This window comes from Numenius arquata, chromosome Z, assembly GCF_964106895.1.
Source record: "Numenius arquata chromosome Z, bNumArq3.hap1.1, whole genome shotgun sequence".
In the NCBI taxonomy this organism is placed as follows: domain Eukaryota; kingdom Metazoa; phylum Chordata; class Aves; order Charadriiformes; family Scolopacidae; genus Numenius; species Numenius arquata.
The window spans coordinates 82131110-82155535 of NC_133616.1; the positions used below are offsets into that span (position 1 = coordinate 82131110).

At 40.1% G+C, this 24426-nt stretch overlaps 1 protein-coding gene across 1 annotated transcript in view; it reads left to right on the forward strand.

Moving 5' to 3' along the window:
- ADGRV1 (adhesion G protein-coupled receptor V1) overlaps positions 1–24426 on the forward strand; it is a 285251-nt gene that overhangs the window by 151397 nt on the left and 109428 nt on the right.

Below are 24426 nucleotides of genomic sequence, written 5' to 3' on the forward strand. Positions count from 1 at the left end.
TCTCCTGCCAAAGTCTAGAAGAAATTTTCTGGCTGTGAACCCTACAATATAATTATTGTGAACCCTATTGTGAGCTCTAATTTCAACACCTCCCTGCAATTCTGAATTGCGAGCCTAACTAAGAGAAGGCTGAGGGGAGACCTTATTAACGCCTATAAGTATCTCAAGGGTGGGTTGAAGGAGGAGGGAGCCAGACTCTTTTCAGTGGTTCCCAGTGACAGGACAAGGGGCAACGGGCACAAGTTGGAACATAGGAGGTTCCACTTGAATATGAGGAAGAATTTCTTCATGGTGAGGGTGACAGAGCCCTGGAACAGGCTGCCCAGGGAGGTTGTGGAGTCCCCTTCTTTGGAGATTTTCAAGACCCGCCTGGATGCAGTCCTGAGTAGCATTCTCTAAGCAATCCTGCTTCAGCAGGGGAGTTGGACTAGATGATCTATATGGTCCCTTCCAACTCTAAAAAAATTCAGTGAAATTCAGTAACTTATGAGAAGAGGCGAGTTTTTATGAAGGTTTCTCCCTTCTCTCTTCCCTGTTGATGGGAACCCGTGCTCTGTGCAGGCTGTGCTCAAGATGCTGGGGGCTGTGAAGAACATTCATGGGAGATTGTGGCAGCGATGGGGCCAAGACCCACCCCAGCGTGGCCTCGCGTGCACCAAAACATGTTCTTATTGTCTTGTCTCTTGATTTTCCACCTTGGAGAAATGTTTATAACACGTCTGGTTGGAGCTACCTCTCTGACAGAGAGGTCAGACTCCTACTTCAAATCAGGGACCTGATTCAAGATCCAGCTACATTTTAGGGCTACAATCTGGGGTGTTTTTTTAGGTTTTTAACATTACATTACCTGCTTAAGCTGACACAGGGCATTTATGGTGATATTGGGAGTTCACTGAACTCCTGGACCTCAGACTTGCACCTTAACTCTACTCTCTCCTTAGCACAAGGCATTGTTTGTGTTTAGGAGACTGCCTTTTCCCACACTGATGAATATTTAAAGACAGTAATCAAGCATAGTTTTGAGAGTGTTTGGCAACAGTCTGAATGATATGCTATAATAGCTTCCATGGTATATAAAATATTCCTGAAGATATAACACATTCTGTACGTTTCTTAAGTACAGAGCATGTTGAGATACCTTGACATTCTGGAGCTTTTTGTTTTTCACATATGCTTGCTTTTTGCTTTGCTATTTAAATTGACAATCTCAGTTAATTTGCAGTGGGGCTTTTAGTTTCCTGTGCAAATTAATGAAGTCTACCCTTAGGCATAATTCAGGTATTGCCAAGCCTCCTCAACTGCCTCTCCTGAATAACAGCAAACTGTTAACAAAATGTCTGATATGCAGAAATACCTACATTCATGCATTTTAGAAGCTATTTGTTTATATATAGAAAATCAGAACCAACTTCCTCTCTAAAACATCAGTGATTAAATAACCAGCTGCAGAGAACATTAAGCAATATTAAAAAAAAACCTTCTGAGAAGCCAATGGTGAGGTTTCTTTCTCTCAGCTGGAAAGAAGATCCAGCTGGATCGTCTCTTACTCTACCCCAGATTGTAACCTAAACCAGTAGCAATTTGATAGAAAAAAAAAAATCCTAGATATGCAGATCATTCAATTCTGTATAGTAAGTGTAGCTGTTTAATCTTTTTAGGCCATCAAATAGCTTTGTAAGTGCTGTTAATGCTCATGCTTTGTTGTTTACTTGCTTTTTTTTCCCCTTGACTTGCATTTTAATAAAAAAAATGCTGGTGAACAGAAATTCATATAAAAAGATCAAGAATAAGATAACAGTGTTGCCTTCTGCTATGAAAGTAAGTAATTTATAAAAGAGAATACAGTTATTTAATGTTCTCTGCTAAAGAAGTACTTTCTTTGACAGAAAATTAAATTATTGAAAAATGAAATCCTGTGGAGAAAATAAAGTAAAAATAAAAAATAAGTGTTTTCTTCTCATTCAAATGAATATGAACAGGAAGCAATTTTATAGGCCTTCATAGAATTGTTTTGGTTTGAAAAGACCTTTAAGATCACCGAGTCCAACCATTAAGCCAGCACTGCTAAGTCCACCACTAACCCATGTCCCTCAGCACCACGTCTGCCCGGCTTTTAAATACCTCCAGGGATGGTGACTCCACCACTGCCCTGGGCAACCTCTTCCAATGCTTGACAACCCTTTCCATGAGGAAATTTTCTGTAATATCTAAGGCATCAGAAGACTCTTTATGTGTGGGCTTCACAAATTTATTATCTTCCTATTCCTCTTATTCTCCTTCAGTTTTTATTCTAGGCCATGTCTCTTCCTTCAACAGATTTATAAGAGGCTCGTTTATACTTTTGTTCTGAGATGCTCTTAATTTACATAAGACAACAGAAATACTACCATTTTTGCTGAAATTGGAAGTATCTCAATTACTTCAGACATTATTAATTATGAGGGATCTTCGCTTTCGAAAATGATGAGTGAAGTGCTGGTCTGAATAGGATTTGCTCAGCAGCAAAGTGACTAAGGAGTTAGGCTGTGGCTAATATGGTCCACTTATATTTTCAAAGCCCAACTCTTCAATTTTTAAACATTTCTTACACTGTAGTACTCTGTCAAAATGAGCTCCTCACAGAAATTGCCTGGCAAATATTACTTTGCTGTATTTTACCACACCACTTGCCAAATGGCTGCATTCTGTAACTTAAGTTATAAAAACAAGACTGTAAGAATGCACAGTCAGCAGTCAGTTGTCAGTCTTTCTAGATACACCATAAACAAGCATGATCTTCCTTAAGACTGTATGTATGTACTGCAGCTAGTAGAAACGCGGCATTTTCTAGCTAGTGGTGTTGCACGGATTTTTAATGTAAGGCAAAAATTCACAGTATTAAAACAACATTCACAATATCATTTCAGCATAGATGTCCTGAGTATTTTTGTTTTAAAACCATATCCTTTCTTGAATTAATTGACGTTGTCTCTGCCTAAGAAAAATAGCTTTTTAAAGTTTATCTTCAAATCTTTATTACTAACATGATCATCAGCCTTTGTATGTGATGTGTATAACCTGGGATTTACTGTGAAATCTTCCATCTCCTTGTCATGCATCTCTACGCTGTGATCGTTTGTAACATTCTTAAGATCCATTCATTAATTTATATCCCAAATCCTTCACATACACTCTGGTATTTTACTTGTTTCCTGGAGCTCATCCACATGATCTTGAATCCTGTCTATTCAAGCTTGTCTTGCAAAAATTATTTCTTGTATACCATGCCATGTAGGTGACACGAAAGTACTTTGAGTTGCTTCTCTGGTTCTCATGGTGCCCACATTTCTTCTTTGAGTTTTCAGGAGCAACATTATGCAGACCTAGTCCTCTATATATTATTATTTTTGTTTCTTTTATTATATATCTATCATTTTCTATTCCATGAGTGGTGCCTCCACTTATTTCCTTCCCTTTGCTTACAGGTTCTCATATGCAAGGAAGATGAGTAAACAGAATTTTTTGTCACAAATTAGATGTGATTTTGGGGTATGAACATAGAATCAGAAAATAATTTACATTGGAAGGGACCTCTTGCAGTCATCTGAGGTCATCACTCAGAGCATGGACCAGTCTATCATAGAGGATACTTATCAATTTCTGTTTATTTTTTTAGTAATAGAAAGGACACAAAAGAATTATTGGGCTAGCTAAACTTTTAGAGAATGGAGAGAGGAACAGAGAAAACAGAAAAAGTGATTGAGGCCAAAAGCCTTCAATTCCCCACTTACTTTGGAGTTTCTATTTCTTGGTATTAAAATCAAAGTCCTATTCATGGCTAAAATAAAAAAAAAAAAAAAGAAAAAAAAGGATCAAAACCAAACAAAAAACCCCCATGAAAACCAAAAAACAACCCCACAAGAACAAAGAAACAACCCTTAAGCTGATTATTGAGCATTTGACAGAACGAGATGGAGTGGTTGAGTTACAGGCAAACAGACACAGTCCCTCTGACTCATTACCCTTAGCACAGTTACAGGAATTCTAGGTCCATTAACTTTGTTTTCCTGTCAGGTAAACTGGTTAGAAACAGTTAAATGAGAAGCAAGAAAATGCCCAAGTAAGCATGAGCGCAACTACCTTCTTTTCCTGACTTTCCCAGGCGGTAGCTGATAGAAAGCTCACAGAGATGCTAATTGGGTCCTGTTGACTCACTGCATTATTGGCAGCTCATTTCCCAATTTCAGTTGAAGCAGAGGAGAGAGTGGCTGATATGAACAGAGGAACCTAGGGTATGGGTAGGTACGATGCTAGGAGAGAAAATCCTGGAAGGAGCCAAACCTGGAGAGAAAAAATCTCATGTTGGAGTTTGTTCTGCCTTATCTTCTCAGCGAGCCAGCCTTAAGGAGGACTACTACTCAGACTTCCATCCTTGTTCATAGAAGGCTTATGTAAGATATTAGGGTGAAACTAATTTTAAAATAGTAGAAAAGTGTTTCTAGAACAAAGAATAACCTTAAAGTGAATAGTTTTAAGCAACCAGTATAAAACTTGCACCCAGGGAGATTCTGCAACTGTCCAGTAGCTTCTGTGCATCCAGATCTCATTGGCAGGGAGACCATCTTTAGGCTGCTTTGATTTCCCATATAAAAGTTTTGAAGTTATAAAATAATGTTTTTCCAAAATGGCCTGCAATTGTCTAAGTGCAGGTCAGAGACAGCGAATCATCTCCCTCCTGACTTCTCCCACCATCTGGTACAGCGCTTCTCCTTACCTCCAAGTTCCACTACTGTCTGCCCCAAAAAGCTGTGCCTTGGAGGAGATCCCCCACATAGAGGGGATCTTTCCCCACCACTTTCTTGTACCCCTTTCTGCCTAACACTTTTTTTGCTGTGCTGTGAATCTACTTAGCATGAGTCCTACGTGCTCACCCTGTGATGGGTATGCCATGCATCAGAAGGAAGTATATTTATTGTGGTCCTGGCTTGAAAATAATGGAATCTAGCCTGATATAAAGACCGAGCAGATTTTCCTGCATCGATTATGTAGGACAGGATTTTTTGCTATTTGCAGCTAGAGAGAACATCAAGATGTTACTGAAGCAAATTGTGTGTTAGCAAAAAAAAAAGAAATACAAATACTTGGAAATGCCACCACAGAGTGATCAAAAAGTTGTTTGAAGATAGCCTTCTAAAGTTTCTACTTCTGGTAACCAGACTAGTTCCTAAATCTACAGCACTTCAGGCCTTTGATTTGAAAGAATTAATGTTGTTTCTCTTCTTCTATGTGCCTGGCAATCATGTAAAGCTTCTCCAATTTTTAATATCTTTTTTTTTTTTTTTGTACTGCTGGTTTGGAGAAGTCCTTTTCCATCCCTTAAGTAACCAATTATATGGAACCGCCTCTGCCTCGGCTGCTGTAGTACAGCATCCTGAGCGACTGCTCGCGGCACACTTTCCTGTGATTATGAACGTGGTTGTCTGAACACAAGACACATTTGTCTCTGCTGCCATTCTGAAATTTCCCTTGCCCTGCACTGTATTTACAAGCAGCCTGTCTTTCAAGCTGCTTTCCAGTTAGCAGCCAAGCTTTAGGCTAGCTTTTCAGGGTGAAGAAAAATCTGTGGAGGATTTATTATAAACTCTTTGCTCAATAGAGGGCACATGGTCCATTTTCCTGAGACTATGTAGCAATAAGCTGATTAGATTTATTAAGTATTCTTGAGAAAAACATAAATATGGTGGTTTAATAATTTTTTGATGTATTATTCTGTCTTGCTTAAGGCTGAAAGCAGAATATGCTTCTGTTTGGGTATTCCTTCTGGGAAAAGCATGGCGTCTTTTTGGTTATCCTAAGAAAGCAGGAAGTTGTCAAAAATGGTAGCTAAATTTGCTTCCTGAAGTCTGTATTTAATTGAATAAGTGAACTCTTTTCATTGAATGTGTCTCCCAAGCTTGTCAAGAAGAGGATGTACAGATCCATCAATGCCAATCGGGCAGATAAATGAAATCCTTAAGAAAATTTGTCTTTGTGTATGAATGTTACTGTAAAGCATTTTAAATACTGAAAATGTTGAAGTGGGCTTACTTTTTCAGTAGAGGGAGTATTGGAAAATGTGGCACTTAGTCCTGCAGATCAATAGCTGTTGGCATACCATGGAGTCTAGCCTTCTGAATAGCTACACTCCAGACATAAGTATCTAAGGGGTAACACCAAGATGAATCCATTAATCTGTTGCAGAGGTGCTTAAAAAGCTGATTGAGCATATATCTGCCTCCTCTTGTTTTGATAATACCTACAAATAGCTGCTGATGAAAATTAGAGCAGACTTAGAACATGTGTCAGCTTAAAATCATTCTCTGCAGTCTCCCACAGTTCTCATAAAGCCCTTCCAGTCTATGAAATGCCATTTGCCAGCTGGGAAGCCACAGTGTTCCTGGAAATACTCTAGGAGCTTGATTAAATCACCGTTCTGACTTTTTTTCAGTGGGCAGAACAATGCAAAGAAGCACGTAACTGATAACGGGATGTGTGATAGACTTGCTTGGCAGAAGGTGACTTTCAAGACTGCTGCACTTGATGCTGTCTCAAAAGCACCGTAACGAAACTCTACATTATTGTAGTACCCGCAGAATTGTTGGAAGCTGTTTGAAACAGAGAGTTTCCGCGGTGGAGGTACTGTCATGCAGCAGATGGCTCGCCATTGCGAGACTGGACTCTACACAAGAAATGACTGGCAAGATTATTGCAGCTTTTCTCCTTTCTGTAGCATATAGGTGTGTATATATGTATATGGAATATATTTATGCATATATATATATATGCATTTAATTTGTTTAAGTTATTCTCACAGTATTATATTAATAAATATAAGGATAGTAAAATACACATAAATACATATGCATGTCAAATAAATAAAGCAGTGAAGGCCATTTTAAGCTCTTCATACTCATGCTGGTAAGATATTAGTCATGCAGATTTGGCTACTGAGGCCAGTGGGATGACTCACACAGGGGAATAAGGCAGTGAAAATCTGTCCCCAGGTGACTTCAGAAACATGCTATGCTCATGGACTGATACAATTAAAATTTCACAGTGTCAGTTTAGCTTTTAAAATGTCATGTAAAACACTGCAAAAGAACTGAATCATGGTGTGACCAGCGTAGGTTTAAAGCAAAGAGTTGTTTAATTATTTAAAGGAAAGAGTTCAAAGTTAAGTTAAAGTTTACAAGAGTTCTTTAAAGCAGAGAGTTGCTCATTAGAACTCCACAAATAATTGTCACTCTGACATTTAAGTGTTGCTCTGCTTGTACTGCCTTTCTACTGCATAATAACGTAGGTCGTGTTTGGTTCAAGAATTTTTAGGGGGGAAAATTGTTTTTCAGTGATGATTATGCAACTGATGCGTACAGCTTAAGCCTCTCTCCATCTCTGAGGTTAAGATGTTCCACTCTGCATGAGGTGTTTTGTAGTTTGTTATCAGTGTATTCACCTCAGATGAATTAGTGCCATTTACTGAGAAAGAGCACGATGTTTTTACCTTTGTCTGCTGTCTCCAAGCTGAGCATCCTAACCACTAGGTTGTTAAATATTCCACAGGAGGGATTCATTTGTCTTTGAATAGATTTTTTTTTTGTCCTTGCCAGCTGTAGTTTAATTTCGGCAAACAAGAGTTTCTGATTAAATATCTTACTGATGGAAAAACCCTGTATGTGGAATTTTACAGAAGTGGGGATAATTATCGTTAGCGCTGTGTTTCTCGAATCAGAAATAGTAAACGAAATCCATTGTTGAGGATTAGGTGCGATAACATTGGCGACTGTGACAGACAGAGGTACTAAACTGTTAACAGCAGTGTGTTTCAGCTTGTTTTTCACTAATGAGAAAAGCCTGATCTTTCTGGGAAGGTGCACCTCTTTGTTCCAAAGAAGGTGATAGGTTGATGTTGGGGATTTGCAGTTGTGAACCCAACTTGAACTACCCAACATGGAAAATAATTTGCTATCTTTGTTTTCTGAGTTATGCGTTGGGGTGCACTGACAGTAGGCAAATGCAGTCTATGGAGTAGACTAAACGCAGTCTACCCTACCCCTTTTATGGCATTATTTGGTTGTCAAATATTTTGGATTATGCTGTTCTTGCAATGCTTTTGATGAACCTTAATAGATCTAAATCCAGAGTCTGAGATTTATGGATTAAACAGAAAGAGTTAGTGAGAATTTGCCCATGTTTGGGCAGGTAGAAGTCGGGATCTGCAAACAGAATACAAGTACGTTTGGGCTGCCATCGCTAAGTGTGTTCTCCGGTGCTGTAATTTAATGCTCTTCAGAATAAGATACATACCTGTGACTCGGCCTTTTAACAAACAAAGCAAAGTACCATCGGGACATTGTCCTTTTGCACAACAGTAATGCTTTCACTCCTTAGGAAAGAAGTTACCTAATCTCAGAGTGGGTGGAACAAACAGGCAGTTTTAGAGGCTAACCTTTTTGTCATACTTTCAGTGCAAACACTCCAGAGAGAGATAAAAACAGGGCACAGAGTAAGTTTGGTAGCCAGGAACAGTTCAGTTTTCAAAAGGACAAACAAAAATTATTAAAAAGAGCATCTTAGGTAATCGTTCACAGGCAGAGAGTTTTGGAAGTTGTGTATTGGCTTTATTAACTTTTTTTTTTCATTCTCAGTAAACACAGGTGTGCGCCAGCATCTCCAGACCCAAACATTCTCGTGCGGCACTCAATCACACGTTGAGTGCATGGGCAAGTCACCTTTGTATCTGCCCAGAGTTCATGCTAAGGTCTACTTTGTGCTTGTTCTTATTGTGTTTCCCGGGAAACAAAAACAGTGTAGAATAATAGTGGTTTACTAAACATCTGGGAATATCGTGTTTGATGGCAAAGTACATTGTATGCCCATGATGATATTTTTCCTTGGCTCTGTATAAGCATCATTCAAGGTTTTTTTTTTTTTACAAATTCCAAATACCAAATAAATAACTGTTTCTGTTGGAAGTCAGGAGAAATGTGGGAAATCTTCTTCGCAAAGCACATGCAGAATCCCATTTTGACTTCTTTTGCAAGAATATGCCATCACTCCTTCCTGTGTAGTTGGGAGATGCTGCCTTACATGTATGTCCTGGGTGATCCTGGCTTACGTTCCCAAAAGAAATATGGAGAAAGGAATAGAAAGTGTAACAATAAATAAGAAGTAAATTGTACTTTCTTGCTTAACTTACACAAACAAGTGGAATTGGAGAGAATTTGAGCAATTTTATTCATTTACCAGGGTAATTAAAAAGAATGAAATATTTTGAGTCTGAACAGACTTAATTTTTCAAAGAATTTGTGGTCATGCTCAAAAAACTTGTATCATTTTAGAAGATTACAAATGTGATGGTTGTTGGCAATGTTAAAACTATGAAACAACAGTAGAAAGAAGGATGTATCCTTTCCATAAGCTGAAATTTCTGTTATGTAAAAATGTTAAATATTTCTATTATGTATAAATGTATTATGCATACTAGGAAAGAAAGTCTGTGTGTGTTATACATTTATTCATGATTGGTAAACCCATCGAATGTCACAGTGAAAATTAGAGATTTTAAAGCAGTGACATAAGAGATTGACAGCAATGGACTAGCAGAGATTAAAAGTCAGATGAGGATACAGTATGTGAGTGTTTTCTTGGAAAAGATTGCCTTTCCATGAGTCAACCTGGTAGAGGAAGAGAGGGATTATCAAAACATGGGGAGAAGCAGGAGACAGCAGTTAGCATCACTGGCTTAATAATAAAGGGCACAACTGGATAATAAATCCAATTTTGCTTATAAACCTTCTGGCTCCTAATCCAAAATACAGTGCCATAGATTTTCAGATGCAGGAGCTCCTGCTCACTGTGCCTTTTCTTGTGCTAGGGAATAATTAGAATCCAGCTGCTCAACAACATTCGTCCATGTCAATGGCCATTGGGGCACAGCAGCTTCTGTGTCAGACACGTGACACAACCGCTGTGTTGCCCTTGAATGCCCATTTTGCAGAATAACATCAGGTTAATGTCATTTTCTCCAAAAGACATTTCTAGGTTAACAGCAGGGCTCTTTGGAAGAATATTAGTTAATCATTTTCTCATTGTCAGGTGATGTTACACCAAAATAGAAGTATTGTGCTCAAAATTTTCATTTCAGTCAAAGTTACCAGTAGGTAGAACTGAAAAATGTAGTTTTATTGATCCAGACCAGCCATTGGGAATCTAGAGTTGGCAAACTCTGTAGGAAATATCTCTACGGGAAGATCTCGGATATTTACCTGTTGTGCTTAGATCCTGTACTGAAAAATCACATAGGCTGTGTTTTGTTAAGGCACTTCCTTCTCTCATAATAGCAAAAGAAAAATAAAGAAAAGTCGAGTACTTTTAGTATTGAAGTTGAATAAGTATTCAACATCCTTGCTCTACAAAGTTGTTGAGAGCCAAACAGCAATGAAACAAGACAACCATGCTCAAGCCTTCCAGACTGCTGGTATCACTCGGCAGGGGGAACCCATACGGCAGGGTCACCAGTGATGATAACTCTCCGGTCACTAAACTGTGTCACTTCTCTACCATCTCTATGAGATCCTTTCCTTGTAAGGTGTGACCATTCCTTCTGCTGCCTTTATCGATCCTTACTCTACTGCACAGCTTGCAACTTCAAAATGAGTGAGCTGAGGATGCCATGATGAGTAGTTCCAGGAAATTTTGGCTCATTCCCCACGTCTTCCACAAGTAAATCTTCCATGGGTAGCCTCTGCTGCAATTTAACATTATGCTCTCATGGTGGTCATGACATCAATACCTTTTTGTTGATATTGCTGTGTCAGCATAGACTTTTTGCAGTGATGTGTAGGGGACTATAGCAAAAATATTCAAAACTCCTCTAGGCAAAAAATGATCATATGCATTGGCACAAAACAATTCAGCCAGCTGGGTGTCTCCCGAGTCAAATAATATGACGAAGCTAAGCTTGGCAGATGAAAACCTCCCAGTGTGGAAGGGCCTTGATGTCTTCTGATTGCTATGGTAGGAAAAACAGAAGTGAAAACACCGCTAGAAAATACTACGCTAAGTCTTTTTATAGACTGATGTTTCAAATGGTGTCAGTAGAGCTGTAAATTGTAAGCTTCTGGCACAGCGTATAACATTCCAGAAAAAGAGTATTTTTTTTCCACAGAATCAGATTTTATGTTTAATAACAAACAGTGTGAACAGTAGCCCAGTGAACTTTAACACATCAAGGACAGTGTTCTCAAATAAAGTGGCCTGCAAAGGTGATAGAGTTCAGTTCTGGTCTTGCAGACCTTTGAAGCTAGCTTGTTTAATTTGGGGCGAGTTTATATACATGTAAGAGAACTGTATATTTTGGCTTTGGAATCTAGATTGCTGTTTAACCACCATTCATAATTATGGTATTACTTATTAATCTTTGTAGCCTTAGGTCAGTAGAGATCTGAAAAGCAGCTGCACGGCTCAAGCACGACAACTTGTCTCCTCGTCTTTTAAGTGATGGATGGTTTTAAAAATAAGCATAGCAACAGCATGTAATACTTATGTGTCATTTTTTCACACCCCATCACAAAATGCTTTAAAAAAAATATAATTTGAAATCTCTATGTTGTAGATAGAGGGAGTGAGAAGCAGAGAAGCATCCTTACTCTTCTGCGAGTCCTTAAATTAGGATATGGCAGAACCAGTACATTCACTGTTGAATCCTTCAACAGTCCCTTCACTACCAGACCGGTGGTCCACTCCAGTATGTAAAGAATCAAAACAAAAGCACATTCTTAGTAAAAATCTAAAAACCATCCACCAATTTTATAATCCTATTTTGTCTTTGAGACACTAACTGAAGTTAAGATCTACACTACTTTTCTGAGTTGCTTTTCCAGAAATTCAGTCCTCTATCTATTAGGATTTTCTTTGAAAGGTTCTGTTCTGAGGATGGATTTCTACCTTTAAGAGCTTCTCCTTGACAACAGCTCAAATTCTCTGTTAAATTTTCTGGTAAAAAGCATTTCCACTGCCTGACAGTAACTTGCTGGAATTCAAGCCTCTGAAGGGTTATTTGGGGTCATAATTTGGGTAAGCAGTATTTTTCTTGTCTGTTTTTAAATTAATGCTACATATTCATTGTTAAGATCTTAATGTTTAAACAAGCTTCCTTAAATAATAGTAGCCACTTTTAAATTTAATATAGGTAAATGAAAATATAGTTGTTGTTTTTATGTTTCTCAAAATAGTTTACTTGAAAGTGATTAAATTCTGCCTGTATGCAGAGCCCTTTCTCTTTTTCTTGTGTATTTTCCTAGATTTTTCCATGGTAGATAGGATGCTAAATTCTTACCACAGGGCAGACACTTTGTAATTTTCCATGTGCTACTTAGAAGTTTATGTGAGATTTGGAATTAATCACTTATACAGTTCTCCCTCATAATGTGGTTTATCTGTTACTGATTGACCAGGGTGAGTATAAAGTTCTTAAATTACTGATGATGCCTTTCTATAAAATAACAATGCCATTCACCTGCACTCAAACAATGGATTATTTTCCTGAAAAATCTGTTCCCCTGAGAAAGGGGTTGAAACCATAATGTCAGAAAGGTTTTTCCTATAGCAGCCCTTGCAGTGCTAAAAACATACCGTGGTTGCATATAAATATCTCCTTTTGTTTCAGGGTATAAATCTACACAGGAGTGCAGTGAGTAGCTGAGCACCTTAGGGAGCTATAAACAATTATGCCAGAGCCAGAAGCTTCAATCCTTTTTCCGCAGGAAAGAAGACTTTTCATTTTTGTTAGCAGCTGGAAGAGAAACAGGCAAGATCGGTTCCAGAGGTTCCATTGGTAGCTTTCCCATTATCCGGAGAAGGAACAGGGGGCAAAAACAGGAGGAGGAAATTATTTTTAAGGGACATTATTTTGTCTTCACACACAGAAATTTGCAAATAGTCTCTTGTTTTTCTATTATGGACGCTACACTGGAATGAAAAAAACTCCCCCAAAATACAGTATCTACTTCAGTAAATTCATGTATCTTAAGAACTAACCATATTTTCAACTTTAGTAACAAAGACTTGAGGTGGCTCATGAGTAGGACAGCCACAGTCTCCTGTCTCCGAACAAATTAAATGCCAATATGAGAACGCATGAAATAATGAAAATCATTTTCAGATTACCCTGAAAAACATTTTTCCGTAGGAACTCCATATATAATCATTACAAACAGTGAATGTTTCATTGATTCTGGATTCAGGAGGAGCTCTCCCACTTTTCCCTTCTTAAAAAAGGAAAAGAAAAAAAAAAAAAAAAGAACAATTATAATTTACTAGGGTGAGGCAGGGATTAAATGGAGTTTTGTTGAACATTGACTGTTTAAGATTCATTTGCAGGTCACAGAGTACCGTAGAGGTCAGAACTGAGTGGGTCATGCTCACTGTCACACCAAATGTCTCTCTGCTCTTCAGTGAGTGGTGGCCATTTCTTACTGGCACTAGAAAGCACCGGTCAGGGGGGACGAGGGTGATCAGGAATGTCCTGTTCGTATCGGCCTGTGTAAAAGGCATTGGACCTACAGGTTATGTTTTGTGAATCTATAAGAAAAAGCCATATTGAAAGTCATAGTGTATTTATAAACTAATCACGCAACTTTCATGGAAATCTTTTCTGGAATTTCAGGAATTTCTCGCATAGCTGAATTTGTAGGTGGGATGGACTCTTGTCTGACACTAATGACACTGTTGGCTGTTATAACTTCACCTCCTAACTTGATATCTGGATTCAGTGCACATTAGGAGGACAGGCCTGTGCACCAGGGGAGAGGGGTTCTCTTTGGCCATAAAGCCTGCATTTTCAGGCAGAAAAAGCCCAGGTTTTGTCAATCTTTATTTGTGCATTGTACTTGCAGGAGTGATTGCTTAGAAAGTCACGCTTACTTAAGGATATATATTAGCCATCTAATACTAAAATTGACAGCACTAATAAGTCCATGGTCTCATACTGATTTCTCATATGTTATATTGTGAGAATATTTCCCTGGCTCTTAGTTTATTTTTTTTTTTTTCTTTATTGCAGCATTCATTTCAATTTCAGCATTGGGAGAAATGGAAAATAGTGCAGTAGGGCACATACTTCTTTTTCCCCTCCTGCTTATATACTAAACTGTAGTCTTGATCCTCTTTGTATACGAATGAATTTCGGTCCCTTGCTGACAGCTGGAGTACTCTTTTTCTACCCACAGCACCACCTACTGAGACCTGGTGCCCAGTCTTCTAAAAAGTGCTGTCTCCTCGCAGTCAGTAATCTTGTCACTTCCACTTGCTGCTTGCAAATGGTACCAAAGTCCTTTGTAGTCGGTCATGATAAGGTTTTTCCTTGTCTTAAATCATAAATAAGAGGATGTTAAGATTCAAAAGGAAGGAAAAAGAATGTTCTTATTAAGAGCGTGTAAGGTATTTATATAGTAGTGTTTGTGGTTTTATTACAGTGTCCCAAAACTGACAAACCAGCTTGAAACTCTGAATTCTCTGTGGTGAAACGAATAATATGAAAAAAAAATTGTGTGCTTTATTGCTTCTATACTTAAAGTTTAAAATACAGTTAATTACACAGCCATCTGATTACCTGGCAGAAATATTTTAAGACAAGTGGAGAATATTTGAATTTGGCTGATAACCTGGCAGTTCATTCCCACAGAAAGCACTGCAGATCCTCAAATAAAAACACCTTCAACCTCCGGGCAGGAAGGACTGGTGCATCTCTGCTGGGCGTAGGGGCCAGGAGCAGACTCACGGCTGCAATCAGCGGGGCTGTGTTTTTAATTAGCCATACTCCAACATTATTCTGCTGCAGTGGAAAAACATATGAGGAATTAAACCTTAACTTATCACTCAACTAATAATTAATTAATAATGGGTTTGGGGGGAAAAGGTCTGTTATGTTTTTTTAACTAAGCTGCAACCCCCCGGTCACATTGGAAATACTTTTTCTCTTAGAGGGTGGTCAGTTTAACAACAAATCCTCTTCTGGGTTAATTTAGACCTGAAAAATAACTGTAACAGCTCCAAAATATTTACTCTTTGCATGCAATGGTACTGCTTCTGGGTACCATCATAGTATTTAAGGGCTAGATAACCTTTGTGTGGTTCCTCAAAACACGACCAATATTAATTCTTTGTCTCATTTGAAGTTGCTTGGGGCTTCTTTCTTTGTATCCCCTTCCTCTATTTCCAGCTGGTGGTTTTATCCTCCCATGTATCTTGCTTCCATTCCTCAGGGTAATTTTTAATAAAATATATTTTGATTGTTAGGTTGGATATCAGGAAGAAAAGAAATTGAGAACTTTAAGTCAGGGAAGACGGTGGGAAGTGGGAGAGAAAAGGGGAAGCCAAAGAATACTCATTTTCAAGTGAACTTCCCCTGTGACTCATGCCCCACCAGTCTGGCTGAATTCCATTGTTTAGGGTCAGTTCAGGCCTTGAGGAAAGAGCTTTTAGAAGAATAAAGGAAATGGAAAAGTGTTCGATTGCTCTTGGAGCATAAAGCTCGAGATTTCACCATGCAGCGATGTCCCAGTGCGAGCATGCGAGTGCCTGCTAGAAATATGTTCTTCTCCAAGTTGTGTGCCTTGCTAACCTCTTCAGAGGTGCCAGGTCATAAACTGGTTAAGTCAGTCCTGTGCAAAGAACATGAACAACCCGCATTTCAAAGGTGTGTCTCATAGTCACAGGATTGAGCCTAAAAAGAGCTGGCCTTCAGGAAAACAGGTGGGCTTCCAAGATCTTCTCTTCCTGAGGGGTGCAAACCGGGACTTTTCCTCTCCACCCGTGCTCTGATTCGAGCTTTCTAAAAATGCCAGATTGCAAACTCTCCATTTAACGTTCCTCTGATCTTCTGCAACTTTATTTCACCCTTAACATTTCTCTTAATGCCTCTTCCTCTCCCCCACCTCTATAGCTGCATCATTTAGTCAGGGCCTGCAAACAGCAAAACAGAAGAAAAAACCCACCAAAAACAAACAAAAAAACCCCCACTGCAAACAGCAGTCTTGGTTTTACTCCATGTGCTCTGCCCTGTTGTTTAAATGTAATGAAAAACAACAACTATTTTGAATGGAGGTAGATATTTGCAAAATTGCTTCCCGAGAGTAAGAAGTTTTATGCGTTTTAAGATAATATAATGAGAGTTTGCAAGTCTCTGCATTTCTGGAACAGTGAGAAAGATTAGTGTAATAAAATTATGATAAATAAGAATCAAAATTCAGAGACAAAAATGAACACAGGGGAAATTCCAATAAATTTATAAAAATGTTTGAATTTCCATCTCAGTTTTATGGCATTACTGTTGAACTAATTACTTCTACAGGAAATAAAATACATTGCTCTGTCAAATAGTAGAGTATGCTATCAAAGGTAATAAACAGTTACTTGGTATTTACTTAGATGATAATAATCTCTTCAGAATTGTCTTTTGGTTTCACATAGTCGCTATCAGCAGAATATTAGAGAAGTGATCGCCTCCTGTTTTTCATTTAAATGTTAATTCCTGAGGGGTGTATTTGTTTGAATGTTAATTTTCTACTTCGTGGTCAATGCAAGTGTCCTTTAATTCTATTTAAAAGAGTTTTGGTGCAAGTTAGGGGTTTTGAGAGCAGAGCAGTACTATTTACCCATGGTCTTGGTTAGAGGGGAATGAGCTTATACTCCTGGTAAAATTATAAGTTTGGGACCTTTGTCAAGACTTCTCTTGATATCCATCTTTTCTGAAAAAAAAAAAAAAAAAAAAAAAGAGAATAGAAGTTATAAAATTAGCCAAAGTAGATTTTAATATGAAGAACAAGTAATTTTTAATGTGTGCAGCTGAAAAAAAAAAAAAAGTAATTTTCACTTCCAGAAAGGCCTCCTGTATTTTCAGTATAGGAATTCTGGTGTAATATGCATAACTGCACAAAAGTATAGTAAATCACATGAATTGCTGCATTTCTTGGGTAATGCTGCCAATCTCCCCCCAGGTCTGTTTAACTTAGACAGTGACAAAACCACTAGAACACGTATGATGTTGGGGATTTCCACTTAATTAGATGACTTTCACTTTCACAGGGCACAGATCTGCCCACTGAGAGGCAGTCTTTACCCACGCTCCAGCCCCAACCCCCAGGAGGCTGACGTTTCTTAAATTTCATGCATGTGGGGCTTTTTGTACCTGTCCTACATGGACCGTTTTTACAATTAATTTACCTAAGGAGGGAATGAAAGGGAACCCTATATTGCAGTCCCTAAAACGTTTTGAATTACTGTTCTATCTTGAGCGGTATCTGCAATATGCTACAGATACCAGCAAAAGAAGTATTAGGTAAACAACTTTGAGACTATGGAGAGAAAAGGCATTAAGAGAATTTTGGGCTCATTTGTTTTGCATTGATACTAATTTTTCTGACCTCGGGGTTTTACATTTGCACTCAAGACACAAAAATGAGGTAAAACATAGGAAAATAATCCCATTTTTAAAATATATTAATTTCTACTTCGTAATAAGAAATGGTTGAAATGACTCATCCCGTGGAGTGAAAAGTGGAACTTAGGTTTTTCAATTGCATTCAACGTTGCTCCCAAATAAAATTCTGAGCTTTGCTGCTGGCAGAGAAAGCAGAGGGAAACCCGCAGTGAGGGATGTGGGTCTGTGCAGGGAAGGTTGAGCCTGGCAGAAGCTGCACACCCTGGCTGTTCAACCCATTTGCCCCATTCTTTATTTTCATGCTGTACGCTTCCATCCAGCCCAATAAAAAGCAGGGATATACATGTTAATAAGGATAAATTATGGTAGGATTCATGCAGTCATACTGCTGTAGCTGCAGTTTGCTCCCAGCAAAATTTGTAGGACAAGGTAATATATTTTATTACACCAGCTATCACCGCTGGAGAAACTAGGTAAATTTTCTAATATCCACACATTTTTAATGATGAAACACTGAAAAAGGGGGCTGGTATCCTTCAACTTTTGTGGTTTTTACTAATTATATGGCTTCCACAAATTCACTACCTCCCTGACTGGCTTTGCTTCACTCTAAATTTTGTCAGTTGCCAGTGACCCAAAGGGACCATTACGGCATTTCCTGCAATTGCTGGAAAATTTTAGGAGAACCCTACTTTTTTTCACCTAATACTTCTCCCTGCGCTCCCATCCCAGTGGCTGCGCAATGCCAAAAAAAAAAAAAAATGAAGCCTATGAACCTAACCTTTTTCAGTGAAATTTTATTCATCAGGAGGGCGAGGATGTGCCCGTGCAGTCCTTGCCTGGCAGACATAAGAGTACGCTTTGCTTTGTCTTCAAACCAACCTGGGACTCAGCAAGACTTGTCTTCTCAAAGCGCTCCACGGCGTTAGCCAAGCTGTGCAGCTTTTGGAGCCCGAGCTAGAGCTCGTGTGAGGCTGACTTAAAGCATAAGGCAGATGGAATCACATCTGGGTGCAGCGAGATGCAATGCAAATTGAAGCTGATCTTCATGCAACCTGGCTAGTGGCCACGGGTGGCAGAAGGTCCATCCTTGCCGTGTCAAGGGGCTTGGGGTGGGTGGGAGCAGAGAGGGAGAGGGCAGGATACCTGTGCAGATCACAGAATCGCCGAGGTTTGGAAGGGACCTTTAAGATGATCTAGTCCAACCTAAAAAAAAAAAATACCCCCCCCAAAAAAAACCCCAAAAAACCCACCACCAACACTAAACCATATTCCCGAGCACCATGTCAACTTGTCTTTTTAATATCTCCAGGGTTGGTGCCTCAACCACTTCCCTGGGGAGCCCATTCCAATGCTTGATAACCCTTTCAGTGAAGAAATTGTTCCTGATATCCAACCTGAACATCCCCTGGCGCAACTTGAGGCCATTTCCTCTTGTCCCATTGCCTGTTCCTTGGGAGAAGAGACCGACCCCCACCTATCTACCCACTCCTTTCAGGGAGTTGTAGAGAGCGAGAAGGTCTCCCCTCAGCCTCCTTTTCTCCAGGCTGAACAACCCCAACTCCCTCAGCCGCTCCTCACAAGACTTGTGCTCCAGACCCCTCACCAGCTCCGTTGCCCTTCTATGGACACGCTCCAGCACCTCAATGTCTTTTTTTGTGGTGAGGGACCCAAAACTGGAGACAGCCCTCGAGGTGGGTCCTCACCAGTGCCCAGCACAGGGGGACGATCACCTCCTGAGTCCTACCCACCACGCTGTTCCTGATACAGATTAGGATGCTGTTGGCCTTCTTGGCCAGAGGTTAACTAAGGAAATTGTTTTCTCTGAAATGGCAAAATTCAGCTTTTTGCTGTGGAGAAGCGAATGCAAACATGCTCATCCACAAATGCACTATGGAACCAATCCAGCCTTGGAGTTCAGAAGTTATTCCAGTGATAGTAATTGACTACATGAACATATTAAGAAGAAACAGAAAAGCAAAACGTGGTGGTGAGGTCACTTCAGTTAATAAATTAATGTTCATAAGCTACTTCATGCACGTTTGACCTTCTAGTGTTGATTAATTTAACACATGGGAGGGGTCTGAGGAGAGCAATTGCTATTATTAGTATAGTGGAGCATAGGAAGCGTTTGAAGCACTTGGTCACAGCAAAAACATCCCTGTTTCTGTAGGAACAAGCAAAATGTTGAGACTAAATACAGAACCAATCTCTAAAAGGAGACAGGTTTCAGATGTGGGGCAGTTTAAGACAAACATTCTCTGTGTTTGGCTTGTGTTGCAATGGAAGATAAAGAGGATAATACCGTGTTCCTAGGAAAAAAAAAAAAGAAAGGCAAAAAAAAAAAAAAAGGCGATAGAAAAAAGTGCTTTTGTTCACATCTTGAAAGTAAATGTGGTGATTAATGGCTTTAGAGCTATCAGTTAAGCAGAGAGGGTGTTTGCTTGCACCCGTCCACAGAGCCATTCTTCCGGGCCCCTTCTCCTGGAGCGAGGGGTTTAAGCGCACGCTCCTCAGAGCTGGCTTCCAGAACTCCCTTTTCATAGATTCATAGATTCATAGATTCATAGATTGGTCCAGGCCGGAAGGGACCTCCAAAGGTCATCTAGTCCGACCTCCCCGCAGTCAGCAGGGACACCCCCAACTAGACCAGGTTGCCCAGGGCCTCGTCAAGCTTCACCTTGAATATCTCAAGGGAAGGGGCCTCAACCACCTCCCTGGGCAACCTGTTCCAGTGTTCCACCACCCTCGTGGTAAAGAACTTTTTCCTAATATCCAATCTAAATCTGGCCTTCTCTAAGTTAAAACCATTGCCCCTCGTCCTGTCGCTGCAGGCCTTTGTAAACAGACCCTCCCCAGCCTTCCTGTAGGCCCCCCTCAGGTACTGGAAGGCCGCTATGAGGTCTCCCCGGAGCCTCCTTTTCTCCAAGCTGAACAACCCCAGCTCCCTCAGCCTGTCCTCATAGGAGAGGTGCTCCAGCCCCCTGATCATTTTGGTGGCCCTCCTCTGGACCCGCTCCATCAGGTCCATGTCCTTTCTATATTGAGGGCTCCAGACCTGCACACAGTGCTCCAGGTGAGGTCTCACCAGAGTAAAGTGGCAGAATCCCCTCTCTGGATCTGCTGGCAACGCTTCTTTTGATGCAGCCCAGGATGTGATTGGCCTTCTGGGCTGCGAGAGCACATTGCCTGCTCATGTCCAGCTTCTCCTCCATCAGCAGCCCCAAGTCCCTTTCCTCAGGGCTGCTTTCCAATACCTCATCCCCCAGTCTGTATTTATACTGAGGATTGTTTCTTCCCAGGTGCAGAATCCTGCACTTGCTTTTGTTGAACCTCACGAGGTTCATCTGGGCCCACCTCTCCAGCCTGTCCAGTTTTCTGCCTGGGCTCCTCTTGCCTGCAGAGTTACCACGCATCCGTGAGAAATATTCGTGTTTTTTGGGGCCTGCTGAAGGTAAACAGCCCTGGGTTTTGCCGCTGAGAGAGCGCTGCAGAGGAGCTGCAGTCACCTGGGGGAAGGAATGTAAACCGGGCTGGGCGGCTCGCAAATAGCTCCTTTTTTTAAAGAACTCAGATATGAAGTTGATTGACTCTGCCTATCAAGGGAAAATTCACCTCTGCGCTATCAGTGGCAGGAGCATATTCAGTGTTTAAAACGATACCCCCCCCCCCCCAAAAAAAAAAAAAAATTATTAAGGCAGAAATATTGATTCCTCTCACTCTGAGTGCTGTGTCGAGTTGTTATTTGGAGGGAGTTCTCTGTTGCACTGCATTATATCCTGCAAAGTCACAGAAGATGTTTTTTATCCTTGCAGCTTATTTTCTCAGTCAACTGCTGGTACATAGAATGGTCTGGATATCAGTTTTACTGTCATTTTTTAAAAAATATAAATGTATGGCTATTATATGTGACAAGCTTTCCTTAACATTGCAGAAGGTACAGTGGAAGACGTTATTTTTGAGCCTAAAAATTCAGTAGCCTCTTAATCACATGTGAAATACTTCCCTCTCTAACGGCAGTTTTTGTGCAAGGAGGTTCATTTGGAAAAGAACTTGAAATGTTTCCAGTTACTTTTTCTGGTTTCAGTCTGACAAAATGAAACAGAAGATGGTTCTAAAATTACTGCCCTATTAGTAATGGGCTTTGTTTTTCTTACAAGATAGGGCCAGTGGATCATGAAATTAGAATCATTAAATGCAGTTTTAATGGATTAAATGTAAATGGCTGGGGGGTTGTGCTTCTTCACTGCTAGAGCCGGAAGAACTTATAAGTAACTAACATTACAACTAAGATAAACCAAAGTATTTGCACTAAAAAAAAGGCTGTTCTTTAGCCCTCGGTCATGCTCTTTTTATTAAAATGTGTCCTGCACTATCTGGCAGCTACCAGGTTAATCAGAGGAGCCTCCGAGAGCCGGAGTGATGCTGCTGGGCCTGGGAACAAAAGCCCGGGAGAGGAGGGGATGGGGATGGGGACACTCTCCATCTTATAGTTAGTATCCATCCTGTCCCCCCTTCCCTTCAGTGGCGTTATTCCTTCTTCTTGTCACAGTAAGTTGCATCTGTGTCAAGGCCAGAAGTTCATCTTTTTGAATAATGAATAAATGATACTTAAGGAAACAGGAATAATTTTCACTTTATCACGTAACAGCCTTGTTTGAGAGAGGTGTTTTTTTTTTTTTAAAAAAAAAAACAGACAAAAAACATTTGGGCTCAAATCCTGCTGGATGCTAACACAAATCCGGTCTTCCTGAAGTTGTCTTGACAGCCTCATGTGGTCTTTCTCACGTGTGGTGTCTGATCTCTGCAATCAGGTGGCAATCGTGACTGGAGCCTCCCTACCGATGCCCAGCAATCGTAAAAGAGTCTGAAAGCCGCTTACAGCTGATGTAAATAATGATATCTCTCCCTAGGAGGATTTATTTTCCCAGCCAGTTGAATTGGCAGTGCCAGGAAAGCTGTGCGGACCCGTTTTTACCTGCCCGCCCCTGAGAGTGAATCCTTGCAATATAAAGGCCGTATAATTTGGAGATAGATAGCTTGTGACAGAACTATGCCCTGGAGTCTGAATTTTCCTTTTAAAATATATTCCTACAACTCGAGGATGTTGTAAGTAGACCCAAATCACAATTTCAGCTTTACTCGGATGCAATACTTTTTTTTTCCTCATTCAGGTGAGAGCTTGAAAGGTCCCTGATAACTGCGAAGCTGCCTCGTTCGTACCAGTGTGAGGCTTTGAGAAATTCATTCTGAAGCCACAGGTTCTGGCTGTTTTTTCCTTTTTCCCTGAGGGATTTTCATGACTGATCCAGAGTTGTCACTTTGCCCCACACCTACTTGCAGTCCAGCCGCAGAAGGGCCTTTTTGCTTTGGTCAAGAATACTTTAAACCCAGATTTTCTGTCTGAATGCTGAAGATTTCCTTTAGTGTGGGGTCTGTGCTGCGTGTTCCCTGCTAGATTTAGGCTAAACCCTAAACTGGGTTCTTACAGGTCTCCAAGTTCTCCTGCTCATTTCTTGCAGTGACTGTAAACCCTCTTTTTCAACTGGTGACTTCTATTCAGGAAGTCACCTACTATTTTACTTTCAGACCCCTTTGTTGTATGTGGCCTGTCCCACGTCTGCACATCTGACTCAAGTACTGTGGGACTAAACCTGCCACCGTGCCCTTAAATCGAGCATGAGGCTTGCCTCAAATCACCACCTCTACATCATCATCACCTTCTGGGCAAGGAAATGAGGTATTTCAAGACAGGAGAAGACCTCAAAAGCAGCTCGGAGTGTGTGTATCATCTTCAGGGGAAAGTGCCAGATGCAGAAGCACATTATCACCCTGTCCCACCTTAATATGCACTTTCTGATGGGTGACAGAGTCAGTCCCCTGCCTCTGTGCTCTCCCCATCTGCCCCAGGACATCGAATGTCCTCCTCTGACAGTCACTACATGGGTCTGATGAAACAGGGAACCTACAAGTTGTTTCTTGTCCTGTCTTACCATATCTGCAACTCCTGTCTCGTCAATAGATTCACTGGAAAATGAGTTACGAGTGAGTGCATTTCTGTTCCTGTTCAGGTATGATTAGAGCAGGGTATTTTGGATATTTTGTCTGTTTTCAGTTAAAGCCCAGGGATAAAGTTTAAAGACTTTTGGACCAAGGGGGTCTATACAAGGTGAGATACAGAAAGGCAAGCCTGTGTCCCACAGCTTCTGAGATACGAGTCACCAGTCAATCCTGTGACCATTACGCATATCGAAACCTAAAGCCATTGAAATAACATTAAAAATGTTGGAAAGAATCAGCGAGAGCAGTATGTATAAATGAGAGAATGCGAGGACACTAGTACACATCTTTAGTCACAAAATTTGAAAGTTATAATGTGTTTTACCTACTGTAGCTTCAGAACACTTACAGTGCTTAAAATTCAGCTCCAGTTGAATATGGTAAGTCCAAATTACTGGGTGTTGGCTCTGCTTTGGGCAAGAAAGATTAAACATCTCTTAAATGTAGAAAGCAGATCGCCTTTTTATTTCTCTTACTCTGAATAAAGGGACAGCCATTCTCAACGAGCTGATTTCAATGTTCCATAAGTGCGCATCAGAAATTTGAAACTAAAAAGTGTGATAATAAATAAAAATATGATAAAAATGGTTCCCAAAGCATGCAGTATGTTTAAGTGCTTCGTTCCCAGGGTCCCCTGGAACTAGTTTACCAAACTAATGTTTCAAATTATGAGTAATTTAGACAGAAACATGCAAAAAGCAGCTGACAATGACAGTACAGAATTTTGTGCTCAAATTCTTCTATCATTTGGCAGGAGATGCTGACCATGAAACTGGAATTAGACCATATGAACCTACACAGCCCAGCCTTGAGCATGGCTGACTAACTTACTAGATAAAATACAGAGAATAGTTCGTTACTTTTTAAATACAAAAATCTATATCTACATTACTGTTTTAATAAAAGTC